The sequence below is a fragment of the Mustela putorius genome, unplaced genomic scaffold (genome assembly GCF_011764305.1).
Source record: "Mustela putorius furo isolate JIRA1106 unplaced genomic scaffold, ASM1176430v1.1 tig00003942_pilon_pilon_pilon, whole genome shotgun sequence".
Lineage (NCBI taxonomy): Eukaryota > Metazoa > Chordata > Mammalia > Carnivora > Mustelidae > Mustela > Mustela putorius.
Genome location: NW_025422087.1, coordinates 2411194 through 2426050, shown reverse-complemented (window position 1 = coordinate 2426050; position 14857 = coordinate 2411194). Strand labels below are relative to the sequence as shown.

General features: G+C 47.8%; 1 protein-coding gene across 3 annotated transcripts in view; it reads right to left on the bottom strand.

Annotated features, from left to right (window-relative positions):
- Positions 1-4428, bottom strand: part of LOC106004690 (ral guanine nucleotide dissociation stimulator-like) — a 65733-nt gene extending 61305 nt beyond the window's left edge. For all 3 annotated transcript variants that reach the window (XM_045069687.1, XM_045069686.1, XM_045069690.1), the window contains exons 1-3: positions 4325-4428; positions 3880-3963; positions 3651-3755 (exon numbers count right to left, since the gene is read on the bottom strand). The gene's annotated coding sequence lies outside the window, so the exon portion shown is untranslated. The remainder of the gene's footprint in view (positions 1-3650; positions 3756-3879; positions 3964-4324) is intronic.
- Positions 4429-14857: the final 10429 nt, after the last annotated feature.

Genomic DNA, 14857 nt, shown 5'->3' with positions numbered 1-14857 from the left:
GAGCTTCTAGAGCCCCGTGGCATTGGCAGTTGGTTTATTCTTGAGTTTTCCCCTGGGCTGAAACCTAATGAGGATCTTGTCACTTTGAGGAGAAAGAATAAGGGACATTTGGAGGCATAAACCTCTTTTCATACCACCCTCACACTGGAGAGATCTCAGCCGCTTTCGGGTGGCATCTCCCAGTCACAAGTCTTTCTAGTTCGTAGGACCAGAGGACTGTTCCAGAGCAAGAAATGTCCATATCAGAGGCTTCTAGCTTTTGAGGAGAGAGAGGGGTCTGAGGGATTAAGAAGCCTTAGTATCTTGCTCTCCCCTGCTAACTGGCTGAGGCCTTCCTGGTCAACTCAGGCCCCCAGAGAGCAGCTTGGGCCTTTCAAGGATGGGAGATTTTGTCCAGTGTCCCTTGAACAGGGACCAGGAACCTCAAAGAGAAGAGTCGGAATGGGCCCCAGTGTCTGCACACAGTAGGCACTTCATAAGTATCTGTTGACTAGAGTGAGAAAGTGGTTCTTGTCCATGTTTGTGTGTGTGTGTGTGTGTGTGCATGTGTGCACACACAATTGAGTGAGTGATTGTGTGGGGGGACTGGGCTTGTTGTCAGGGAGGTGCCCCCCCATCCTTGGGAGGGAACCCTAGGAAATGACCCATAAGGACGACATGACCTTGAGACGGAGAGTGACAAAGAGCAACCGAGGTTTCAACCTACGACTGACAAACCGGCTCGTCATAATTTCCCGGAATGAAAACATAGGGAGCACATTAAGAAAGCTTTCCCAGTTTGTGGTACTCAGTACCTGTCACTCCAAGGACAGAAGGCATCCCAGGCCCAAGTCCTAGAGAAAGCCACAGAGGACATCCAGGAAATGTGAAGGAAAAACCACACACACCAGCAAGACACTGATGACTTCAAGCAGCAGGATGTTCCTCTGGAGCAAGAAGTCCATGCACTAGAGACGGTGAGGTGCAGTGCTCAACTTGGCCAACCACCCCTCCTCAGACAACCGTTACTACCACAACGCCAAGGGAAGTGCCATCTCTGTCTTTGCCCAAGGCTCTGACTCTGGTTTGGGGGCAGGCACGGAGCCGCAGAGCAGGGAGGAGCTGCAGATGGAGACAGCTAAGCTCCAGCTAAAGACCATCTCCTCCATGGTCCCAGCCACCTGTCAGCTCCTCCCTAGAATCCTCCCATCATTTAAGAGACTTTTTTTCCCCTCTTTTTTCTCAAACTTGATCTTCACATCGAAGCTCTTGGACAACAGCTCTCATTCTCCTTCCCCATCTCAACAATTTTTTTTTTCTGATGTTTCCCTGCAAGGATTCCCTGTCCTCACCAGGAATTTTTAAACCAAGACACCCCAACTTGGCAGCTTTTGTTTTGGAGGACAGATGGCCGGCCCTCCGACCGGCCACCAGCTCCTCCACTGCCGCCCCCCTCCTCGCCCCCGGCACATGCCCCAAGGACTCCTGCCCCTAACAGGCCTTTCCTCCAGGGGCCTCCTCACCTCCGTTTGATAGACTTGGTGAATCTGTGGACTGCTCTACTTTACAAAGATGACTGGTTTGGAGTCATCAGAATTAATCCCCCTATTTTTTGAGAATCTATTTTTCTTCTAAAAAGCTATTTACCTTCCTATTGAAAGGCCAGATCCTTGAAGAAGTCTGTGGTATAAAAACAAGTGGGGACAGAGTTGGAGCACTGCCATCGGCCTGTTTCAATCCTGCTTCTCTCAGCCAGCCTCGGGGCGGTGCATGACACTCGTGTGGTATGTGTGGGGGACATCAGGCAGCAGTGTGGTATGTGTGGGAGACAGCAGGCAGCAGTGAAATGGTAGCCGCAAAGGGAGGGTAAGGGGTGGGACAAGGAGGCAGGATCAGGTCAGGGAGAGGTTTTGGATTGGGGGCCAGTGACAATGTTTTGATATACTTTCCTGCTCTTAAAACCTGTATCTGTGTGAATTGTCTCTATTTCTGATGATGTCGGTATTGCAAAGTGGCAAATTCATAAAGCAATGATCAGATTTTCCTTTCTTTCCTTGTGCATTTCTAAGAAACAGAGCCAACCGATTTTGTATGTAAATACTAAGAGCAATTGACCAGATACTAAACCCGTCCCCCAGAGCAGACCCTCCCCACCCTCACCCCACTCCCCTTCCACCTGTCCTGGAACCCGCTCCCAGTGTGTGACCAGCCCTGATCCTGGTGAAGGGGTTTGTGTGTTTAGGCCATATTTCTTTGTCTTTTTCCTACTCCATTCCTGGCATTTGCTGATTTCCAGCATGTACTGTGTAGTCTCAGCCCATGTTTGATTCCCTCACGTGGAAGTAAAAGGTACATTGTACATACTGCCCAAGAATTTTCTTGCAAGTTAAGTCTTTCCCCTTTACTATAAGACTATAAATAAAAATTTATTTTATCCTTTTAAAAAAAATTTTGTTGATTGGATAAGTACGTCCACGAAGAAGAGAATGACAAATTCAGAAATATCTGGAGTTCTATTGTGGGCTGGCAGGAAGTACATCCTCGCACACACCTGAGAGCACTCAGGCTCTCCCACTGGCCACAACCCCCCCGGAGCTGCAGGGAGAACAGATGAAGAGGCCATGTATGCACACAGCTGAGTTTCCATGTTCCGATCCTCGGTCTAGCAGGTGTTCTGATGGAAGGCTGTCCTCAAGGCTGTACTCCTCCTCTGTTGCCTCATTCCAGTCCCCCCAAGGCAGTGAACTGGGATCCCTCAACTTCCTTGAGCACAGAGCAGCTGGGTGGTTCACTGGGGAGTAAGCCTTATTTTTCCCTCTCCAGCCCTCTTTGGTCTACTTGTATCAACTTCACTTTGCCTTGGGCTCCCTTTCTCCCAAGATCCTGGAGGCAACAAGGTTAGAAGTCCAAAATAGACTTTAACGCAAAAAGCATCAGGAGAGACAACTAAGGTCATTTCCTAGTGAAAAAATAACATTTGGACCATTTCCCATCTGGGGCTGTGGTTTAGTGTCATTGGCAAAGCATAATGCTCTTAGAAACATTCTTGAACCTCCAAACTGTTTTGAATATGATCAATTCACCAAGAAGGTAGAACAATTTTATGAATCTAATAACATAGCTTCAAATCTAAAAGCAAAAGAACCCCAACAAAACACACATGGTAAACAGACAAATCCACAAACATAGTGGGAGGTTTGACATATTTCTCTCAGGAATTAACAGAGAAGAAACAGCAAGGACAGAGACTTGGACAACCCAGGTCATCTTTCTGGAAAATAGTTCGGCACTATCTCTAAGATTATGGATATGTGAACCCAGAACTTCTAATTCTATGTGCACACTGCAGAGAAACCTGGGGACATGTGCACCATGACTCCCACATGAGTCCTCCCCCTACCCCAGGTGGCCTAGGGCACAGTAGCAGAATACAGGTCAGGTTGGGAAGGCTTCAGGCTCTGGCTTCTCCCCAGTGTGCAGGCCTTTCCTGGGATGCATACTTGAAAGATTCTGGTGTGGGCTAGGAGGGAATGTCCACGTAGCCCGTTTTGACTCTGGGCCTTAGGCCTGCCTCCAGCCCAGGAAGGAGGCACACTCCACAGGGGCCAACCCTAGGTTACAAGGGTCTACATTGGGCTTTGTCGTCATCAAAAGCACATGTTTGCCTTTACCTCTCTTTGTTGGGCACCTCAAAAGGAGGAAGGGCTGTGTTGAGGCAGAATTCAAGCCTGAAGATCAACCCCTTCTTTCATCTGTTCCCAAAGGCTGGTCAGTACCTAGGGGTAGAGGCAAAAATGGTGAAAAATTAAGGCCAGACCAGGCCTTTAGGGTAAAATTTCAGAACCAGGCTCCTTCCATTACCCAGCCAGAAAGATCCAATCCTCAAAAGTGGCCCCATACCTGGACATTTCCAGTCCATCCTGGGGGCCCAGCAAGGTCCTGAGGCTGCCAGGAACCTCTTTCTCTCCATTCCGATTCTGATACCTATATATAAAATAGATTCCCATAAACAGACATTTTTCAAAAGCTTGAAAACCACGGAGAGTCTACCTAAAGCCTAAGAAATGTAAGCCTTGAGCTTATTTTCCCTCTGACATGGGAACCCTGCCCAGTAGCATTCCCTAACAGTGACTGCCAAAAATGGGCAAGATTAGCCCCCTTGGGCAGCAGGCCATCTCCCTGATACTCTGCAGGCCCCACCGCAGGCACCCAGACCCCTCCCTCTCCCCTCCAGTCAAGTCTGTTGCAAAGACAAACAAAAGCAGGCTTCTGCGGGCTTCCTGAGTCAGTCCTCCCCACTGGAGGGAGAAGAAAACTGGAAGAGCAGAAGACAATAAGGAAATACCTCCTAAGTCAGGCCAACTGCTTCTAATGGTGAAGGAAGCCAAGTTCTGCCTGGTTGTCTCCCAGCCTTAAACAAAGCCATCTCTGCTAATCCTCTGGAAGCTCTGCCTCCCTGCAGAGGACTCTGGGAGGCCTGTGGGGTCACTTCCGGGTTCCTTCCCGACAGCCTCTTACCTGCCCCTCTCCGGGGCCCTTCTCTCTCCAGCCCTGTCTCTCCTGCCCTTTCCCTTCAAGCCACTGGAAAGGGCTCAGACTCCCTGGCGCTCCTTGCAGTAGCTTCTGGCCCCTGGTTCCTCCGAGGCTACTACCCTGGCCTCACTGGGCCCCCAGAGCACCTTCCAGTCCCACTGAGCCTGGGACGCTGCCCCAGCGTGGCTTTCTGGGAGCCGGTCTCCACGGACCCCCGCTCACATCACGGACTCTTCCTGTCTGCCTCATTTGCAGCTTTTAGCATCCACTCTTGCCCCTCATTGCCAGTTCTCTTCACAGAGCAGCAGGTGTACCTTTTAAATAGAACAATCACACCTGGCCCCTCCCCTTCTCAGAAGCCCCCAGTGGCTGCTTCTCAGCTTCAGAGTCACATCCAAAGTCTTCCCCAGGGTCCCCATGCCCTGGATGGGCCTAGGGCTCCCCTCACCCCTGGGCTCTCACCTTCCATCCTGCTCCTCCAGGCAGACTGGCCTTCTTGCTGTTCCTTAAATACGAGCTCAGGCCCAGCTCGGGGTCTCAGCCTCATTGGCCCCTCTGTCCCCAGAGTCTTCCCTAGATTTCCACATGGCTCCCCTCTGCCCACGGAGTTGCATCTCCACTCTGGTTCCTCATTGGCAAGGCTTGTTCTGTGACTGCCTGTCTACCCCATTGTGAATCAGTTTACACTGAGTTCACAGATGTGCATCGCGGCATACATTACCTATAGCCTATAAGTTGCCGTTGGCCACTGTCTCCTTCACCAGAATGTTCATTTGTGGACGGGGACTTTGTTGGCCTTATTCATTTCTGCAGTTCCAGAACCTGGAATTCTGATACACAGTAGGCACTCAATATATATGTTAAATGATGAATCAAGGATGAAAATATATACTTAAAACATTTTAACTTAAAACATTTATTTCTGCAGCCCCTGGATGGCTCAGTGGATTAAAGCCTCTGCCTTCAGCATGGGTTATGATCTCAGGGTCCTGGGATCGAGCCCCGCATCAGGCTCTCTGCTCAGCAGGGAGCCTGCTTTCCCCTCCCTCTGCCTGCCTCTCTGTCTGTTTGTGATCTTTCTGTCAAATAAATAAATAAAATCTTTAAAAAAAACCAAACATATATTTCTTTAAAGAAAACTTTACGTCCACGTAGGGCTTGAACTCAATGCCAAGATCAAGAATCGCATGTTCTACCAACTATGCCAGCCAGGCACCCCTATTTGCCAACATTTTGACATAGGACCAAAGCCTTTTCTTTGAGCCTGGTGCCCTCACTTGGGATCCTTGCTGTCTCTTTTTTTGCATAAATCACACCTATAAAGTGTTATCCACTGTTTTAAATTTCAACTTCTTAAGAGGTGGCATGAAAGTTTAGAGTCCTGAAAAAGACTTCCAGGACAGAATTCTTCCATATTCTTCTGATTTTCCCCCAACCTCCCCACACTTAAAGGAAATCTTTAAATCAATTTTCCTTTATTGAGTCTTTCCAAATAATTTCACTTAGTTCTCAAAGAAATAGCCCTTTCTTTTCATACTCATTGTATCGGTTTACATAATATTAAGTTGGTTGGCATAGTAGGTAACTAAATCACTTAATTACTGTAACATGTACTGTGGGCATAAACTGCTTTAGGAGCAGACACCACACAACTCAAAGGGGTGTGAGCGAGCTGGAGGGCTGCCACGTTCACTGGGCCTGGCACGTCGACTCAGAGGAGGGTGGAAAATAAAACCTGTTCTGCTGTATAAAAATCCTGGCACAAGCACATGGCCACTCTGATGGAAAGTAGTGTGGACCCCACCCAAGAGAATGGGCAAAGCAAAATTAGGTCAGCTCAGTGCAACAGGGATCCAAACAGAAGCAGACAAGAAATTTCCTTCTGCTTCTCCTGGCCAAGGAAATACCCAACGTGCAAAGGAACTAGAGTTTGCTTATAGCCATGATGAAAGTTTGGTTTGCATAGGTGTAATTATCTCGTATCATCAGCTAATAAACAGAACATAGTTCTCACTCTCTGGGAAGAAGGACAGAACAGTGATTCTCGATCCTGAATAAATTATTCCCTCTAGGTATGAAGACTTCTGAACCCAGAATGACCCTAATATTGGATTCTTGCTTTCTTTACCTGTTAACATTTTATACCAAACCCAGATGTCTCAACTACCCTATTATTGTGCCCATCCATCTCCCCTATGCTGATGCAGATGTTGGCCTTGGCTATGGACCTCCTCCCCAAGCACACTCACCATCCCATCATTCACTGAGATCCTCTCCCTACTGGCGAGAAACTGTGGGATCAGTAATGGGCTCTAAAAGCAACATCCCATGTTTATGATCCCGCAGGCGTTTCAGCTACAGCTTTCAAATCCTCCTGTGGAATGGGAAGGATGAAGGTCAAAGCCAAAATCCTTTCCTCTGGGGCACTCCCACGCATGTGTATGACCCTTGCTTTCATCAGACCATAGCTGAGGTTCACACCCTGCCCTCTTTGGTGCATTGGCAAGTCAGTTTGTTAGATGCAGATGTGAGCCAGTTCGGCTGCTCTGACTGACATTACAGGGCCCACGTCGGGATGACCTGAGAATGGTGGCAGGCAGGGGAACCTCTGAAGCCCATGGAAAGGGTTGTTCCAGTGGCAAAACCTGGATGTGACCCGTAAGCACCATTCACAGGTGAGAAGGGGCTGCTACATGGGAAGATAGAGCCTCCAGCCTGCCTGGAGGGCACAAGCCCTTGCTGGGACCTCAACACCAGATGCCAGGCAACATCTAATCTGTGTAACCACTTCCTGGGCTCCGAGTCATTTCTCCATCATTTGGCTTCCTTTGGAGTTTGCTTAAAGGGAGAACATGCTCTTCAGTCCAATGCATGTACTTGGTCTGTTTGGTAGGTATATTTTCAATGATAAATTAGGAGCCTCTCCGTTTCCTTTTCAGCATGTGTCTGAGTCCCATCACCTTGAAGGTCTAATAAGAGGGTTTCTGAACTTGTGAGGCTTAAGGCCAGACCCCTGATAAACATCTCTGTGAGGCTTCCCCACGTGTGGTCCGCCAGCCCCAGCGATGGAGATGCAGGCGAGGTTCTCCGACTGGCACTGCGAGGCATCCCAACACCCAGCCTCAGCTCAAATCAATTAGAAGCAGAATCTTTGGGGGCAGGACTAGGACAGTAGCCTTTCTTAGAAGACCCCCAGGAGATTCTGAGCTGCTGGAGCTGAGAACCACTGGCTATGTGTCTCTCTCTTTCCAAGATTAAGACAGAGCCCTCAGGTTCTGGAACCAATTCAGTCTTTTGATCTGTATTCTACTAAGCATTTGTAGACTTAATAGTTACCATAGACTGAGGCCTTAATGTATGCCAGATACTCTGTCATGTACGTCCATATACAGTATCAGAAACCTATAAATAATCCTGAAAGGTAGATAATTGTTATTCTCATTTTTAAGTGTTTTATTTTATTTGTTTAGCTAAGAAGACAGATTCTGAAAGGTGAAGTTGAACAAAATTCACACAGGTGGGTCAGTAAAGAAGCCAGTATCTCCATCTAGGTTTAATCTGATTCCGAAGTTCAAGCTTTCCCCATTAGGCCATGCTGTCTCTCAGCCTTCAATGACTATAAGAACTATGGGTCGAATGTTTGGATTTGAAGTGCTTTTTTCCCCAAATTCCATCCATAGAGAATCTGGGCCTGGGAAGACTATTCTTCCAGAGGCTATTGACATGAAAATAACTGTCTGTTCAAGAGGCTCAACACATTTGCTAGCGTAATCTAATTTTGGAGAACAACAAACTAGAGGATGATTTTGAGATAAATTACATTTGTGTTTTCAATCAAGGGGTCAATGATTATGTAATAACCCATCCTCTTTGCTTATTTTAATCCTTGAGGAAATAGTAACCTTACCCATTAAACTCCCTCTGGCCCTGATTTTGGAGACTTATTGCAAGGCCTGGATCTGACCACCTCAGGCACAGGACAATGGAATTAGGTCATAAGCCATCGAAACAGAGAGCCCTTCTAATTGCAGAAGCAACTCCCCAGGGATAAAGAATCCATAGAATTACCCTAGAAGAACTTGTAGGGAGAGACCTCCCTTCACTCTCCACACCCCCGGACTGACAGCCCCGTTTGGGGTCACCCCAGGGTTGGCCACACAGGCTCTGGGTTCTATAACAACTGTGACAAGACCAAAGAGCCGAGTTGAGTTACACAAACACCAGCTCATGTAGAACTTTGAAAAAAATCACACGTAGCTTATGAAGGTAACATCCCCTTGTAAACTGGACAAGGAAGTTCCACAGGCAGCGTCAAGGAGGAGCACAATGTTGGCGATATTAGCCCACTCTTGGGGTACTCCCAGCCTGAACCCTGAAATACTATTCTATAGAAACAACTGATAAGTATAATGGTTAGCACAGTGCCTGGAGCTTCATGGGAGGTTCACAAGTATTTGCTGAGTAAATGAGGGAGTTGGGGACAGAGACGACATCTCCCCGTGATTTTTTGTATTAATGGAATTATTGCGTTGTATAAATCTCACAAGGATTCCCAAGTGAGGAAACTGAGCTGCAGGGAGCACAGAGCTAATACGTGGGGGAAGCAATTTCCAAATCAGTTCTGCCTACCTTTGGGCCTCATACTCTTCTCTGTATCACCTACAAGAGTATCACGAGAGACGACATGCCGTCTGTCTAGCATGATGGACTCCAGCTTTCGCCCAGCCATCCTCCCTATACAAGGTCTCTGGTTTGGCCTCAAAGAAAAACCCAGGCAGAGGCAGCGGCATGCTCAAAGGCCCCAAGGAGGAAAAGCTCAGGACCTGGTGGGGAGGGGAATGGTCCACCGTGCCACGGACTGACTCCAAACCTGCTGCTTCTGGGTCCAGATCTCGGCTTTGCCACTTCGTTCGTGGTGTGACTCTGCCAGCGAGAGCATTAACTGTCCACACCTTCATTTCCTCACATGTACAACGAGAAGCCATCTGCCTCCCTTCAGGCTTGGCACACGATCTTCCCTGTCACTTATGAACAAGCTAGAGCTTCCCAGAGGAGAAAACCATCCCGTGGCAGGAAGGTAGGATGAGACGTTGCAAGTGGAGGGTGAGGCCCAATGCTCCACAAATACTGGCTCTTATTTTTAGCATTGGGGGGCCCATCAAGCAGTCCGATTTGACTGCAGGTAGGATACGGGCAGAAGCATCTCTCTGTTCAGAGCACTTGGCACTGCTTGGTATCTATTAGACATCCATTAGAACACAGCCCCTTAACCTTGTGGACCCTTCCTGGTAAAACAGAGGACGTAATAGGTAAGGATTACAGGAGATGAAACAGCCGAAAGTGTGCTATACAAGGCCTGACATGTGTAAATGTTGTACGAATCTGGCTTCTTCCAGAGGCAACTCCAGGCCTGCTGGTCCTTTCCGAAGCAAGGCAGTACAAGCTTAGTATTTTTCAAACTGAGGTCCAGGGAACACAGGCATTCCGTGGGATGCTAATAGTGATCTAGGACAACCTACTAGAAACTCAAACCCTAAGCACTGCTGTGTAGTTGTCTATGCTGGTTTTCAGGAAGGCGCCGCTGAGACAGGAGCACAGAGATTCAATCAGTACAGCCCCGGGATCAGGAGCAGAGAGGCAGATGGACGAAACCAAAGAGAGGGTCCCAAGGAGCCACAGGTTCATGGTGAATTTCTGTACACAATAGAGATGGCGTTTTATCAACTCAATGGGGAAAAGACATTTTACTCAGTGAACGGCCCTGAGAAACTAACTAGCTGTTTCATTTCTGCCTTTCATTCCACACATCAAAGATTCTACAATGTACACGGAAAACAGATGTAATGATTTTTAAGTCATTTTTGAAATCCCCATCTAGGGACCATTCAAACTTCCACGCTCAGGGAAAAAAAACCCCACAAAAAACAAAAAAACACCTCACTGTTTAAACACAGCAGTAGGGGCGCCTGGGTGGCTCAGTGGGTTAGGCCGCTGCCTTCAGATCAGGTCATGATCTCAGGGTCCTGGGATCGAGTCCCACATCGGGCTTTCTGCTCGGCAGAGACCCTGCTTCCCTCTCTCTCTCTCTCTGTCTGCCTCTCTGCCTGCTTGTGATCTCTGTCAAATAGATGAATAAAATCTTTTAAATAAATAAATAAATAAATAAATAAACACAGCAGTAAATCAATGCGTGTTTAGGGTTCCCGAAGAATCAGCCACACGACCTCCTTCTGCCCAGCATTCTTGTTCCGTTTCGGAGCTTGTGTGTTTCCCCGCTGCCCCAGTGGCCGGGATGCTCTCCATCCAGCCCCGGCATGGCTGACTCTTTCTCACCCTTCAAGTTCAGCTCCAATGTGGCCTCCTCAGAGAGGCCTTGCCTGTCACCACCTCATCTGTGGCGTGCCTCACCCAATTCAGTCACTGTAACACACAGCCCTGTTCATGCCCTCCCCACACATCGCAGTTTCTAATGCTCTGTCTTGTTTGCCCCCGTTAGAGCGCACACTCCTTGAAGGCAGCCAGTCTCATTCACTTCTTTATTGCTTGAAATAGGGCCAAGGACAAACTACCTGCTTAACCGTATTTCTTGAATGAAGCAATGAATGAATGACCCCTTCCTCGGTTTAAGTATCTGCCCAGTGTCTGAGCGACAGTCTCTTTCAAGAAAGCTGACATGTTTTTCCCTTAACCATTATAGAATCCTTATCAATACATCCATTTTCAATCTTCTGTTTTATTTTTAAGTGCCTGCTCACCTGTACTTGGTTTCTCTCTCGTATCTCTTGAGTTGAAGAAATCCTACTTATTGTAAAACTAAGTCTTTGAAAAGGCACGGGTTCATAACTTTGGCAACCAATGTGTTAGCTGATTTTATTTAATACTTTGACACCAAAAGATGACAGATACTACCTCCAAACCTTTCTTTGTTCACTTTCTGATGCATGCTTAGCCTGCTGGCCCCACATTCAGGGGTTCATGGTGGACTGTCATAGGGGAAAGGGGCTCCATTTGTCAGCGTTCTGTCTACACAGACTGCAGAAAGGACATGCCTGAGTGTGCTGCTCTCTATGTGCCAGACAACACGTCCTCTCCCTGCTTCTATGTCGTGTGCTCACAGCAGCATCAGACCCAGACACGTACCCATGAGAAGACTAACCTCCTGTGGCTGTGAACCTCCCTTACATGATGTGACCTGCTCCCAACACCTTTCCCTATTGGCATCTTCAGGCCTAGAATTCCTTTCTTCTCTTTTCACTCTTCCCTCTGGACCTTGAACATCTGCCTGACTAAAATGCTTTTCCTGAGTAAATATGCATTCTAGACGATAGTTCTCCTCAGCAAAGTCACACAGAGAAGAAACAGGAGAGTGACTGTGGCTGACCGGATTTCCCAAAGATGGCCACAGTATCTCCCATCTCACCTCCTCTCCCTGGGGTGTGATGCTGACATTCCTCCTGCCACATGATGTGATTTATATCCACTTCCCTTCCATCTGGGTGATGCTGTAAGGCCGAAGAGATGCTGGGTGACTTCTGAGGAGAGATCACTAAAACACCATATACTTTTGCCTTGCTCTTTGGGGATGCTTCCTCACGGGTCCCAGCTGCCATGTTCTGAGTTGAGTTTGAGGTGTCTGTGGACATCACTGGAAGCATGTGGGTTCCAGGTACCCGGGCTAGAGGTGAGACTCTGGTAGCCACTGGTGTCAGGTGCTGATGAACGGTGTCCAGAATTGTGAAGGGAAGGGAGTGAATGACCTAGAAGAGAACCCTGGAGAACACCCCCTCACCCCCAGGGCCCAAGCAGAACCCTTCCCCCATGCTGACTTGCACAGCTAATTCTTCAATCAGGTCCTTTAGATTCTAGCTCCCCACCCCCCACCTCCATTTCTGATGCCACCTTGTCTAGGCTCTGGTGACTTCTTGATTGGATTACTACAAGTTTCTCATTGGTCTTCCCCTTCTAATCAGGATGGATTGGCGTCCACACTGCAGCTAAACGTCATTCTGAGAAATTAGTCATCGACTTGAAATCTTTCAGAAGTCCTCTATGTCATTTTCATAAAATCCGAACTTAATAGCTTAATAAATCAGGGCTTTGGGATTTAGAACTCGACCTTTCTTGCTCCATGTCACCCAACATAGTCTGCTGCAGCCACACAAAACCCACAGTGCTCCAGTATGCAGGATTCTTCTGCAGGTGCCCTCCCCCATCTCCTTTCCTTAAACCTGATGCCTCCTCCTCTCTCCTTTCCTGGATCCGAATAACCTTACTTCTTGAAAGTTCCGTTCAAGTAGCATTTCCTCTGGGAGGCCTTCCCTGCCCAGCAATCTGATTTAGATGCTCTTCTTGTGTTCCCACATTATCTTATTTATGTACCCATTATGGCTCTCAACACTCTGCATCATTGCAATTCATTATTGATGGGTCTGTTTCCTTCGCTGACCTGAATACACAAAGTCTCATTCAACTTTGTGTTCTCGGCAGCTGGCGCAGTAGACATGTAACTACGCACCAAATTAGGACATCATTGCTAACATTTATTGAGTGCCTTCAAAGTCATCCTTGCTCCCTGAATCCTCGTCTCACTATGTGTGAAGTGGACACCCACAGAATTTCTCTATTCTGACAGGAGTCTCCTCAAGCGGGGCTGTGAAGGGGGGTCTGCCTGTAGAACCCGTGCTCTTGACCACACCACATGACCTCTGGCCTCCTTCTGGATATTTTACTTACATTTCGTCTTGTTTTTTGTTTTTTTTTCCCAAGGAACTTTACATTCTGCATTGGAAGCTCCCTGAGCACAGGAGTCATGCCTTCTTCATCTTTATGTCCCTTGGAACAACGGATACAACGCTTTTCCCATAATGCCTCCTTCCCCTCAGTCATGACCTACCTAAGAAATCAGTGTGGGGTTTCATACCAAGTTTCTAAAACAACACTATTAGAGCAACTGTGACCCTGAAGTGTACCAAATGTATCTCAAGTCCGTTTCACAAGCTTCCTACGTGAACTCTTACGTCTGCCATTTTGTGAATGAGGAATGTGGGCTCAGGAGGCTAGGAGGTGGGAAGCAGTATGGTCACCAAGGGGCCAACAGGGGCTGGGAAAGAGACCAAGACCTCGGCCAGAGACACTTAAGGGGATTCTCCTGGAGACACACACCACGTGGGACCGAGGGTTGGAAGCCCTCCCAACCGCAGATGAGACAGTACCCCCTGCAGCCCACAGCCAGCCATGGTGGTGGTGGTGGTGGGGGGGGGGGGTCTTCAGATCTCTCTAATCCAGGATTTCATCTCTATGCCTGCATTACATTCACTTCACAAAACTTCTTTCCACAAGTTTTCAGGAGGACCAGCATTTTTTTTGCCTTAGTCTCAGGTGTCTCCAGGATCCTTAAATGGATCAACTTTCCATAAAGGAAAGGAAGCTTTTTGAATGCCAGAACAAATGATACATTTTTTTCCAGTAAAAGCTTTCACAAGGCCCCAGCGTTCTTCAGCATGAGGTGTACATTATCTCTGTCTGTCCTCAGTTATTAAATGCCTCAAAATCACTGCAGACTCTGGGAGACATTCAGTGAGTTCACCCAGAGTAATTACCCCAGAAGTACAATGGTCGTTTCAGCTTTCTACCAAATCTTCATGTCTGAAGTCACAGCTTTGGACGTGGGGCACGTGGGGTACAGTTTGAACACAGGAATTTCGCTTTCTCGGCTGGGCCTGTTCACACTGCCTGGCAGTGTTGGCCTATTAAGAGCAAATGCTTGTAAAGTTGTGGTACCTCCATACCACGGAGCACTGTGATCTGACCCCCCAAGCCTGGTCCTCTTCGTAGGCTCCCAGCAAAAGGCTCCTCTCATCCCGGTTGTGTGAACTAAGTCCTGACACTCCCCTTCCTGTGTCCCCAGCCAGCTGACTTGGTGCCAAGTCCTGACCCCTGAGGCCTCATCACACTCACTCTGGCTCCTTCCACACCACAGCCAGGAGCACTTTCTGGGAGTACAAATCTCCCCACCCCTCCCTGCTTTGGCAGAAGTTCATAAACCTGATCTCAGTTTGTAACTAACTCAATTAATGTAATTTCACATCAGTTCTAATAAGTAGCTGTATATGGAGTATACAGAGCATTTATGATGTATAGAAATCAGAGAGTACATGGCCCCTACTGTGTTCACGACAGGAATTTAAAAATACATCTGTTGAACACAGTGCAGCAACCGATAAGATTTTTAGGATGATAAATCTATGGAACACTGGGAAAATGGGGAGCTTCCATTGTTACATCTGATCATCTAATCCACTGACCTGTAATTTTGCAAGTTTACCTTCCTCATCATTCTATCATC